Genomic DNA, 12,865 nt, shown 5'->3' on the forward strand with positions numbered 1-12,865 from the left:
ATCAAGATATCAGAAGAGACACAGTAGCGTGCACAATTAATCAAAGAACTATAATCGAGGAATGAAAACATGGCAAAGGATTTAAAGGACATCAAGAAGACCATGGCCCAGGATATAAGCAACATCAAGAAGACCCTAGAAGAGCATAAAGAAGACATTGCAAGAGTAAATAAAAAAATAGAAGATCTTATGGAAATAAAAGAAACTCTTGGCCAAATTAAAAAGACTCTGGATATTCACAATACAAGACTAGAGGAAGCTGAACAACGTCTCAGTGTCCTAGAAGTCCACAGAACAGAAAATGAAAGAACAAAAGAAAGAATGGAGAAAAAAATAGAAAAAATCGAAATTGATCTCAGGGATACGATAGATAAAATAAAACATCCAAACTTAAGACTCATTGGTGTCCCAGAAGGGGAAGAGAAGGATAAAGGTCTAGAAAGAGTATTCAAAGAAATTGTTGGGGAAAAGTTCCCTAACCTTCTACACAATATAAATACACAAAGCATAAATGCCCAGCGAACTCCAAATAGAATAAATCCAAATAAACCAACTCCAAGACATATTCTGATCAGACTTTCAAATACTGAAGAGAAGGAGCAAGTTCTGAAAGCAGCAAGAGAAAAGCAATTCACCACATACAAAGGAAACAACATAAGACTAAGTTGTGACTACTCAGCGGCCACCATGGAGGCGAGAAAGCAGTGGCATGACATATTTAAAATTCTGAGACAGAAAAATTTCCAACCAAGAATACTTTATCCAGCAAAACTCTCTTTCAAATTTGAGGGAGAGCTTAAATTTTTCACAAACAAATGCTGAGAGAGTTTGCCAATAAAAGACCTGCCCTACTTCAGGTACTAAAGGGAGCCCTATCAACAGAGACACAAAGAAAGGAGAAAGAGATATAGAGAATTTTAACAGACATATATAGTACCTTACATCCCAAATCACCAGGACACTCATTTTTCTCCAGTGATCACGGATCTTTCTCCAGAAGGGAACATAAGCTGGGACATAAAAGAAGCCTCAAGAAATTAAAAAAAAAAAAAAAAAAAAAAAAAAAAAAAAAAAAAAAAAATGAATATACTCAAAGCACATTCTCCAACCACAATGGAATACAAATAGAAGTCAATAATTTTTGAACTGTAACTCCACTATTTACTTCCTACATGATATAAAATACACAAACTCTAATGACAGATCAGTGATTTTGAACTCAATGTAAAATATGTAATTTTAGACAACTATATAAAGGTGAGGGAATGGAGGAGTATAGGAACATAGTTTATGTGTCCTGTTGAAGTGAAGGTGGTATCAAAGAAAAACAAGATTGATATGGATTTAAGAGGTTAATTTTAAGCCCCACAGTAAACACAAAGAAATTATCAGAGAATATAACCATAGAGATGAAACGTAGAGTTTGGGTTAAGAGAAATGGGGGAAGGGGCAATGGGGAGTTAAGAAATGAGTGTAGGGTTGCTGTTTGAGGTGAAGGGAAATTTCTAGCAATGGATGGTAGGAAAGAGCATTACAACATTCTAAATATGATTAATCCTACTAATGGAAGGCTAGGGAGGGAGTGGAAAGGGAAGATTTAGGCTCTATATATGTTTCCACAATTGAAAAAAAAAAAAAAAGACAGTCTAAATAGATGACAATTGAATGCCAAGGATAAACTTGGATGGGATTGGAGGATAGAGGACAGGTGGCTCAAAGGGACACAGTTGAGACATAAGGAAAAGGAAAAATAGAATGTAAGCTTCGTATCATTGAATCTCTTGTACTTCTTAGCTGCGCTTAATGGAATTGCATAAAAGAATGTTCTTGTTCATGGGAAGTGTATACGTGAATTATAGTGTATGTTCAAGGATGTGTGCAGCTAGCTCTCATATGTTCAGAAGACAGAGCAATAGATGATGGATGACAGATAGGGAGGGATGGAGGGAGAGAAAGAAACAGCGATGTGACAGCATGTTAAAGTTGGTGGGTGGTCAGGAGGAGGGGGGTCAGGGTATGATGGAATTCTGTGTATGGGGTTAGTATTGTTTTTGCAACTGTTCCTATAACTTTGAATTTGTATCAAAATAAAAAAAAATAGATGAGGGATGAAAATGATTTCCTTCCTTACTAGTACTAGTAATCTTTCATATATTTAATGATCTAAAAATGATATTTATTTTTTGAAATCCAGGTTTGCTACCTGTAGCCTTTCCTATACATGCCCATTATTATTACCTTAAGAAAATTATTGTAAAATATTTATGAAACCACATTAAATACCCGTATTCAGTTAGCCTAATTTTTTTTAAGAAAAATCAATATTTGAGGCCCAGCTTTTGTGTATTTGGCATACATCACCACTCATACAGATAATGACCAGAAAGAAATTGGGGATAAGTCATTTTCATATTCCCTTTGCACATACATATAGTAGGTAACATAAGTATGCACTTGCTGCCAAGTTATAGCACCTTATGGAAGTAAGGAGTTTATTTAGTATAGCAAGAAAAAGTTAAATTCAACTCTGTAGAATATTTACTTTTCAGAGTGTAAGCTGTCATATATTTTCCTGTGGGATTTCCTCCTTCATTGTCAATCCCTGTTTTGAAAAATCTTAAATAACTTAACAAGTCTTCATGCCATCTAAAAAGTGTCAAGCTGGGCTGAAGGGATTTTTCCCCCAAAAGGACTCTATCTTTGCTACCTTTTGATCTCTCTTAGAAACCTAGTTATAATCAATAAATTTTAACAGGTTTTTGCTCTCATATTAGCATGGAAGGTGTTTGTTGTAAATATTAAAACCTATTACTATTTTCTCTCGGTAATATATAATTGCTATGTATTTTATAAAAAGGTATGGGTAGAAAAAAATGTGAGTGATCACTTGAAGCAAAGCCAGTTATAAAGAGTATTCTCTCCTGTTAGTTTACCTTCACCTCCGAATTACAAGAATATTTCACTACCTAGGGAATAGTTGTCTGAACATTTCTATTACATGTTTCAATAGCATATTGGTCTTGGAATTTCTTGGCACTATGGTTCTCTATTCTTGGTGATGTCTTATTGTTTTTGAGGTTTTTTAAAAATAACTAAGTGGGACTACAAGTGTAGATGTGAGTCAATATCAAGAAGATCTTTTCTCAAATCCCTAAATTTCTGGTTTCCATTCAAGTCTTTTAAACTTGTTTTCTCTTGCTGAATAGGAAAGAACTTTTATTTTCCACTTTCCTATGTACTAAAAAGTATGAACATTGCATTTCAGTTGACTGTGTTGTATGTAGTTTTGCTGAAAGCATTTTCTGTAAACACAATTGCCTTGTTCAATTTTGCTGTAAACAGACTTATAAGATGTGCTGTTGATATGCTTTCTGATGTGTGTTTGATAAGGCTGAAAATGAAGATTAAAAAAAAACATTATCATGACCATGATCCATGGCATTATGAAAACTTAATACAAAAATTCCCTTACCCAGTAGTCAAGTTTCTTGAATTTATGACCCACTCATCATCCCCTTCTACCTTCTAGAAATAAATCATATATTCAGGTCCCATCATGTCTGGATACTTCAGTTCTTAATTTGTCATCCTCCCATTTAAAAGGACTCCAGAGAGAAGGTAACATTTTGATGGATTAAGCACTTCAGTCTTTCTCAAGCACTGTAGAATCCTACAGCCTTGTGTTAGAGGTAAGGATTGTTTTTCTCTCCTTGTTTATTTCCTAGGAGAGATTTGTGATCAGCCTTTAAGTCTTGCTCATTAACTTTTAGATCATTTAATTACCTTATACATGATGCAGTTCACAATCATGGCATCATCAAAAATTTATGGTCCTATCACATAAATCTAGAGAAAGAAAAATTATATCAAAAGAGCCTCAAAAATATACTTCTAATTATTAAGCTGAATATACTGCAATCTATAAAGATGCAGAGCATGCATCTTCACATGATTTATTGTAACTGCTTCCCAACCTGGCACAGTCTCATGTTTCTGTGATTAATTCTGGTAATGGAGGATAATTCTGACATCTGGAAGTGTGACTTGGTTTTTAAAATCCAAGAAGGAACATCGCATCTTGCTTAGAAGGCTATATTTAAATATTTGGTAACAATGAACTTTTTAAAAGGTAAAATAGATTCGCTTATCACAAACCATATCAAATAGGTTTATTTTATAGATTTTAACATAGCCTATGTACTTTTATATATTAATATAATTTATTATTAATATTTAGTTACTGGTGCTATCCCTATAGCTTAATTATTTTTGAAATGTAATAGGGTAATATTATCCCCATTTTTGTAGGCATACTTGGTTGCCTACATAGCATTCATTCCCTTCCCTCAACTTCTTTCTCCTAAAACCCTGATTTTGCTGAGATTTCCTCCCTTTACAATAGGCTCAATCATGTCAAGAGAGAATGGGTGCTGATTGGTCAAAGTGAATCATGTGATTGCTTTAAATTGCCATGCGATAGAGTTAGACCAATGAGCCATGAGAAAAATTCTGCCAGGGACTTTCTGTGGAGTGTTTCTTCATTATTTGAAAACTGTATAAAGAAGAGTTCATTACTGGACATTTTCATATCCACAGGGGACAGGTGTAACTGTGGCAGTCGTCTTAAGATCACAGACAAGGAACTGACAGTGGACAAATCCAACAGGCTGAGGATGATATGGTAGAAGGAAGGAATCTTGATATCATGAGCCACTGGATTAACCAATTCTGTAGATAAGCCATCTTGAGGATTCTTGTTAGAGGAAATGATATATCTTCTTTAATATTTATGCCATTTTAAAAGGAGATGCTAAAGCAGCGTGACTAATACATAGTTGATAGTCAAGTTACTGTTTGAGGTTACCCCCAAAACAATAACCTCAAACCAAAGGCAGAAAGTAGACACACTTTTGCCATCTTTTATCATGCCATGAGCAATCATCTAATGGGTATCTATTATTTTCCATTTTCGTTACACATCAGGAGTACCTACTATGTTCTGGGTTGCCATGAAGTTGCCCCGCTCTTAACTGATCTGATTGTCCAAGGAAAAGATAATTCCTTCACTGTGACAAGTTCCTCTGTTTCTTAATTATAGAACAACTGAAGTCAAGATTAGCAAGCCTTTTTACAAGTACTCAAACCTGATAAAGAAAGAAACTGTAATACTGACAACTATTTGCCAGATGGAGAAAGAAGTCAGGGAGAGTCACTACCTCAATAAAGCTCTTACAAAACAATGATAAAATGACTCTTGAGTCCAGCCTGTGAGGGTAGCTTTCTAATCTTTAGGCATCTGAAAATGTGAAAATTTCTTACCCTAATTAGCATGTATTTCTTTTAAACTTTAAAAATAAGCATATAAATATCTTTATGCTTTATTCTTAGGTAAAAGGAGCAAGTGGATCTCTCTCTCCACACACACATGCATGCACACACACAATTTATGTAAAAAAGTGTATGCTTAGTATGCTTTACATGCATGTGCAAGTGTATATTCTCCCTTACACACACATACACATTAAACAAACACACAGAGACAAGTACATAAATACATGGAGTAAGGTCTGGAAGGATATACATCAAACAATTAATTCTTCTCTGGATGTTACAGTGGACGTAAGGTGAGGAAGACAGGAACAGGGAGAGAGCCAGAGAAGATATATAATGGTACTTGATTTTATAAAAGAGCTGTACAAAAACCATGGATGGTTTTTGTAATTCAAAAATATATACTCTATATGCTGTATAGGACTGTATAAATGTCTAGAATTACAGTTATTAAAACTAACTGTATGCTTTTCCCAGAGAAAATAAATACATATTTTATATTAACCATATAATTAATAGTAATTGGTTATATATTAAATATATATATCTTATAAGCCTTTTTCAGAAAAAGATTTATAAATATAAGAACTTTAAAAACAATCATACCTTTTGACTTTAATAATTTCTCCTTTAAGAATTCATCATATAAAAATAATCTTAAATGTGAACAAAGATGTACATACAGAGATACTTTCTACAAAATTATTTATTATAAAAATATGCTAAACACCTTTGTAAACACAGTATATTCTTATTATGAAATTTTAAACTAGTGAAATGGTAGTTATGAAGAATTATTTGACACTTAGGAATACTTAGACTAAATAAGAATGCAACTGTGTGTATGTGTATATGTGTGTGTGTGCGTATATATACACAAATAAATATATATATAGTATGATATCAACCACATAAAAAAGTTACAAGGTTTGAATATATGCCAACATTGTATTATTATTTATCTCTAGGTGTAAAGGATTTTGAGAGGTTTTCTACCTTCTTATTAATAACTTTCTGCATTTTCTACAGTAACTCTAACTTTTAAAAAAGATAATTTAAAAGCTTCAGATATATGTGAGAACATGCATTTGAATTAAACACTACCAAGCTTAATCTCATTAATAATTATATATATTAAAACTTTGTGCCCAAAATAGTTATGCAATATTTTAAAATACAGATGGTACACATTTTAAAAACTGATTTTATAAGAAACCACCAAGACAATCTCAAAAGTTTCAAAATACTGAAATTATATACCTTCCCTAGACGTAACACAATACAATTAGAAATTAACAGCAAAGAGATAGGAATCCACTTGAAAATTAAAACCAGCCTTCTACATAAGTCTTGAACAGGTAATCAAAATTAAAATGACAAACTCTTTGGAAATGATTGAAAGTATGTCAAAACTTGTTTGCTATGGTCCAAATGGTATCCAGTGGAAAATTTACAGCTTTTCATTCATTTACTAGAAAATGTGAAGAAATGAAAATTAGTCAACTAGAATTTAATGCAAAGAAGTAGCAAAAGAAAAAAATTATTTCATAGAGAGAATAATTATTGATAACAATGGAAATGAATGATTTGAAATAAACCCCAAAGTTAGTGGCATATATCAATAAAACTAATGCTTTTTTTTTTTTAAACAAAATCTTGGCAAGTCTGATCAAGAAAAAAATGAAAGAATGCATAAATAAACCACATTGGAAATGAGATAGTGAACATAACCTCAGACATGGAGGAGACTTTTTTAAATTATAAGATTGTAACATGTATAACTTTATGCACAAACATTTGAAAATTGAGATGAATGGATACTTTCTAGGGAAAGGAAATGACCCAATCAGGCCTCAAAAGTAAAAATGCTGAATAGATTAATAATCATAGAAAAAACTAAAGATGTATCCTGATAACTAACCTTTTAAAAAAAATCACCAGATCCAAATTATTTTAGAGGAGATTTCTGCCATAACAGATAATTTCCTTTCTTTAAAAAAACAAAAAAAAAAAAATCTGTTCTGGAGCATAGAAAAATGTGAAAACTTCCTAAGTCATTCTATGTTGCTAGCATAACCATGTAACCCAAATCTATCCAGGATAACATATTAGCATGTATACAAAACAAACTCCGGGCCAATCTCACTTATGAATATAGATGCAAAGAACTGAAAAGCTAAATAAGATATTAGAAACTCAAATTGCAGTAAAAGAAAAAATGCACCACCATTGGGTAGGGTTTATCATAACATGAGCCATCCCAAATACGGTTCAAATTTAGGAAACGTAAATATCCTTTACTTGATGAACTATATCTACCAGAGACCTAGCATAAATGTCTTACTTAACTGCCAGATGATAGAATTATTTCCTTTAAAACAAACAAAAGTAAAGGATATTTATTATCATCACTACCATTCAATACTGGACTGGAAGTAGTAGCCAATTGTTCCAGTTTGCTAATGCTGTCATTTGGCAAAATATCAGAAATGGATTGGCTCTTATAAAGGGGGTTTATTTGGTTACACAATTACAGTCTTAAGACCATAATGTGTCCAAGGTAAGGCATCAACAGGATACCTTCAATGGAGGATGCCCAATGGTGTCTGGGAAACCTCTGTTAGCTGGGAAGGCACTTGACTGGCATCCACTCTGAAGTTCTGGTTTCAAAATGGCTTTCTCCCAGGACTTTCCTCTCTAGGCTGCAGCAGTGTCTGGGCCTGTGTGGCTCTTTTTAAAGTACTCCAGTGATCCAATAATGACCCGTGCTGAATGAGTGGAGCCAAACCTCCATGGAAACATTCAATCAAGAGGTCACACCCTAATCAAAGGTGTCACTCACAATTAGGTGGGTCACATCTCCATGGAAACACTCAATCACAAGGTTCCAACCTAATCAACACCAATACATCTGCCCCCACAAGACTGCATCAAAGATAATGGTGTTTGGGGGGACATAATACATCCAAACTGGCACACCAATATAATAAGACATTTATTTGTAAAGGGAAAGGCAATCTTATAATTATGTTCAGATATTTTGAACTTTTACCTAGTAATAATTGATTCCTATGAAATCTCTCCATAGATTAAGGCAGGAACTTCTCTATTTTCCCACAACAAAATCTATAAACCCATCTCTATAGGTACCAGCATTTTCTATTTTACTCTCCTGTTCCAGTAGATACGTCTTTGCTTCTATCAAAAATCATCCCTCCACTCACACTGGGTGTTCATCCCTTCTCTTCTCACACATTTTTTTTCTTCTTTCTATCTTGCATCTTTGATTTCCTCCTTTCTACTCTTTTCAACAGACAGAGAAGCTCTGGTATCTAAAATCTTTTGAGCAACCACAAATCTTTCTTTGACCCCATCCCCTTACTTCCAACTCATGCCTTTTCTGCTACCACTAATTTCATTGTTCCTTTCACAGCAAAACTTCTTTAAGGAGTTAATCATCCACTCTAGCTGTCTCCAATATCTTGTCTTATATTTTTCTTCTACTCATTCCAACCTGGTTTCCACTGAAACCATTTTTTTTTGTCAAGGTAAATACCAATCTCCCAGCAGCTCCTGACAGTTAAATACTCTCTTCTTAAAACTCTATCCTCAAGAGGCAGCAAAATGGTGGCCTAGAGAGGAATGGAAGTTAGTTAGTCCCCCTGGAACAACTAATACACAACCAGGAACAAATAGTAAATATTCTGGAATAACTGCTGGGGGACAACCATGACTGTCCACACATCATACACCAACCTGGGAGGTGTATGCCTAAGATTGGGAGGAATGCCTGAGATTGCAGCATAGAATCTGTAAGTAAAAGCTGTGGAAGTGTGCCAGGACCCCCCTTCCCCCACGGCAGGCCAAACAGCAAAACCTCACTGTGGTAGAAAGCAGCACTCTCTGAACAAGTGAATATACCTCAGTCAACCTCCAACTGGGGCTTTAATTAACAAATGTGGACTGCTGAATGCAAGCAACAAATCCCTAACAAGAAGACAGAGGCTTTTATTGACAACTGGCCTTAAAGAACCAGAAGACTCTGCTTTCCTGAGAGGGGGAACACAGAAGACCAGGTGTTACCTCTGGCTGATGAGTGAAATTGGGGGCCCATGGACTGGCTCTGAAAGGGGGCTTTCTGTCCCTTTTTCTCTCTCTCAACCTGATTGGCTCAGTGGAGAAAACCTCAGCCATTTTCAATTCACAGTGCTCTGACCCAGACAAGGGTGGAGATAGCAGAGTCAGAGAGACAAAGAATCTATTTAAATGCTGATGGTAACTCCTTAGGGGCTGTATCTTCCCTAAGAGGAAGGAGGTGGTGCCCAGCTCTACTACAGGCCTTCCACTCAGAACCAGACCCCAGAGTCCAGGGAAAAACAGCCAAAACAGAAACTAAGGGCCCACACCTCCTTATACCAGTCAGGAGCAACAGGCAGACAGGCACCACCTGCTGGGCAGGTTAGGAAAAGCACAGTGGCTTGAGGCCTCACAGGGTGTGTCAATCTTCTAAGAGACACCCTCAGGGAAACCTGATACTGAATATTGCCCTCTTCTGAAACCTGAGCCCATTCTGGTCTGGGAAGACCTGACTGGGGTAACCAAGGAAACCAGATGCCTAGACAACAGAAAACTACAAACTACACTAGGAAAAATGAAGATATGGCCCAGTCAAAGGAACAAACTTACACTTCAACTGAGATACAGGAATTGAAACAACTAATGCCAAACGAATTCAAAATGTTTAGGGAAGATATGGCATAAGAGATGAAGGATATAATGAAAATACTGGGCGAACATAAGGCAGAAATTGAGTTTGAAAAAACAACTGGCAGAATCTATGGAAATGAAAGGCACAACAAAAGAAATGAAAGACACAATGGAAACAAACAACAGATCTCAAGAGGCAGAAGAAAACACTCAGGAACTGGAGAAGAAGACACCTGAAATCCTACACACAAAAGAACAGATAGGGAAAAGAATGGAAAAATATGAGCAATGTCTAAGGGAATTGAATGACAATATGAAACGTATGAATGTATGTGTCATGGGTGTCCCAGAAGGAGAAGAGAAGGGAAAAGGGGCAGAAGGAGGAAACAATCAATGAAAATTTCCCATCTCTTATGAAAGACATAAAATTACAGATCTGAGAAGCGCAGTGTACCCCAAACAGAATAGATCTGAATAGGCCTATGCCAAGACACTTAATAATCAGATTATTAAACATTAAAGACAAAGAGAGAATCCTAAAAGCATCAAGAGAAAAGCAATCCATCCCATACAAAGGAAGCTTGATAAGACTATGTGCGGATTTCTCAGTGGAAACCATGGAGGCAAGAAGGAAGTGGTGTGATATATTTAAAATATTGAAAGAGAAAAACTGCCAACCAAGAATCCTATATCCAGCAAAACTCTCCTTCAAATATGAGGCAGAGTTTAAAATAGTCTCTGACAAACAGACAATGAGTGAGTTTTTGAACAAGATACCTGCTCTACAGGAAATACTAAAGGGAGTATTACAGACAGATAGGAAAAGACAGGAGTGAGAGGTTTGGAACACAATTTTGGGTGATGGTAGCACAGCAATGTAAGTACACTGAACAAAAATGACCATGAGTATGGTTGAAAGAGGACAGTTAGGAGCATGTGGGACACCAAAAGGAAAGAGGAAAGATAAAGACTGGGACTGTAAAACTCAGTGAAACTTAGAGTCTTCAACAATTGTGATAAAATGTACAAATATGTTTTTACATGAGGGAGAACAAATGAATGTCAATCCTGCAAGGTATTTAAAATAGAGTGGTATTGGGGGAAAAAAATACAATCAATGCAAACTAGAGACTATAGTTAACAGAAATATCGTATTATGCTTCCTTTAATGTAACAAAGGCAATACACCAAAGCTAAATGCATATAAGAGAGGGACATAAGGGAGGCGTATGGGACTCTTCGCATTGGTGATGTTGTCTGACTCTTTTATTCTATTTTAGTTTAATTCTGTCTTTCCTTTTGTTGCTTCCTAGCTGTCATCTTTCTTTTTTCTTTTTTCTTTTCTTTTTTCTTTTTTCTCTTCTCTTCTCTTCTCTTCTCCTCTCCTCTCCTCTCCTCTCCTCTCCTCTCCTCTCCTCTCCTCTTCTCATCTCTTCTCTCTCTCTCTCTCTCTCTCTCTCTCTCTCTCTCTCTCTCTCTCTCTCTCATCTCTCTCTCTCTCTCTCTCTCTCTTTTGTCTCTTTACCTTCCTTGACTCTTCCTCCTTCTTTGTGGAAGAAATGGAGAAGTCCTTATGTAGATAGTGGTGATGGTGGTGAATGCATAAATACACGATTATACAGGGAACCATCTATTGTTTACTTAGGATGGAATGTATTGTATGTGAATAAAACTGTCTTAAAAAAATGGGTTGACGAAGAAAACTTGAGGGCACTATATTGAGTGAGATAAGTCAGACACATAAGGACAAATATTCCAGGGTGTCACTGATATGAACTAATTATAAGATGTAAGCTTATAGACATGAAATGTAAGTTACCAGGATATAGAACAAGGCTAAAGAATGGGGAGCGGTTGCTTATTATGAGCAGGCTGTTTAACTAGGTTGAACTTAAATATTTGGAAATGGATGGAGGTGATGGTAGCATATTGTGAGAATAACTAACAGTGCTGAATGGTCTATGAATGTGGTGGAAAGGGGAATCTCAGAGTCACATATGTCACCAGAAGGAAAATTGGAAGTTAAAAGATGAGAATGTATGAAACAGTGAATCTTGTGGTTGGCAATGTCTGTGATTAACTCTACAAATATTAGAAATCCTTCATGAACTAGAAACAAATGTGTGACACTATAACCAGAAGTCAATAATAGAGGGGTATATAGGGAAAAATGTATATCTATTGCAAACTATGTACTACAGTTAGTAGTATTTTAACATTCTTTCATCAATAGTAACATATGTACTATACCAATACTATGAATCAATAATGGAGGGGGGTGGTTAGGGGTATGGGAGGATTAGAGTTTTCTTTTTTTGTCTTTATTTTCTGGAGTAATGAAAATGTTCTAAAAATTGAAAAAAAAATCTAATTGTGGTGATGAATGTACAGCTGTATGATGGTATTGTGGGTAATTGATTGTACACTTTGGATCTTTGGATAATTGTATGGTATGTGAACAATCTCAATAAAATTAAATTGTTTTAAAAAAGTAGGTTAAATAAATAAATAGGCAAAAAAAAGTTTTCTTTAAAAAAAAAACAACTCTATCCTCTCTTGCTCTCTGTGACATCACTCTTTCATGTTCTTACTCCTCCCTGTCCTTTTCAGACTTCTTTGTTGTCTCTTCTTCCTATAGGTAGCTTTTAAATGCCACATTGACCCAGGGCTCAGTTGTGGGCTCTTCTTTCTTCACTACTCATACTCTGCCTATAGTATCCCATCTAGTCCTATGGCTTTAAATTTTATCTACATGCTTCTGAATTCCAAGTTTATATCTCTAGTTCTGACTGTTCCTCTGAGCTCCAAACTCATCTATGTAACTACC

The sequence above is a fragment of the Choloepus didactylus genome, chromosome 13 (genome assembly GCF_015220235.1).
Source record: "Choloepus didactylus isolate mChoDid1 chromosome 13, mChoDid1.pri, whole genome shotgun sequence".
NCBI classification, from domain to species: Eukaryota; Metazoa; Chordata; class Mammalia; order Pilosa; family Megalonychidae; genus Choloepus; species Choloepus didactylus.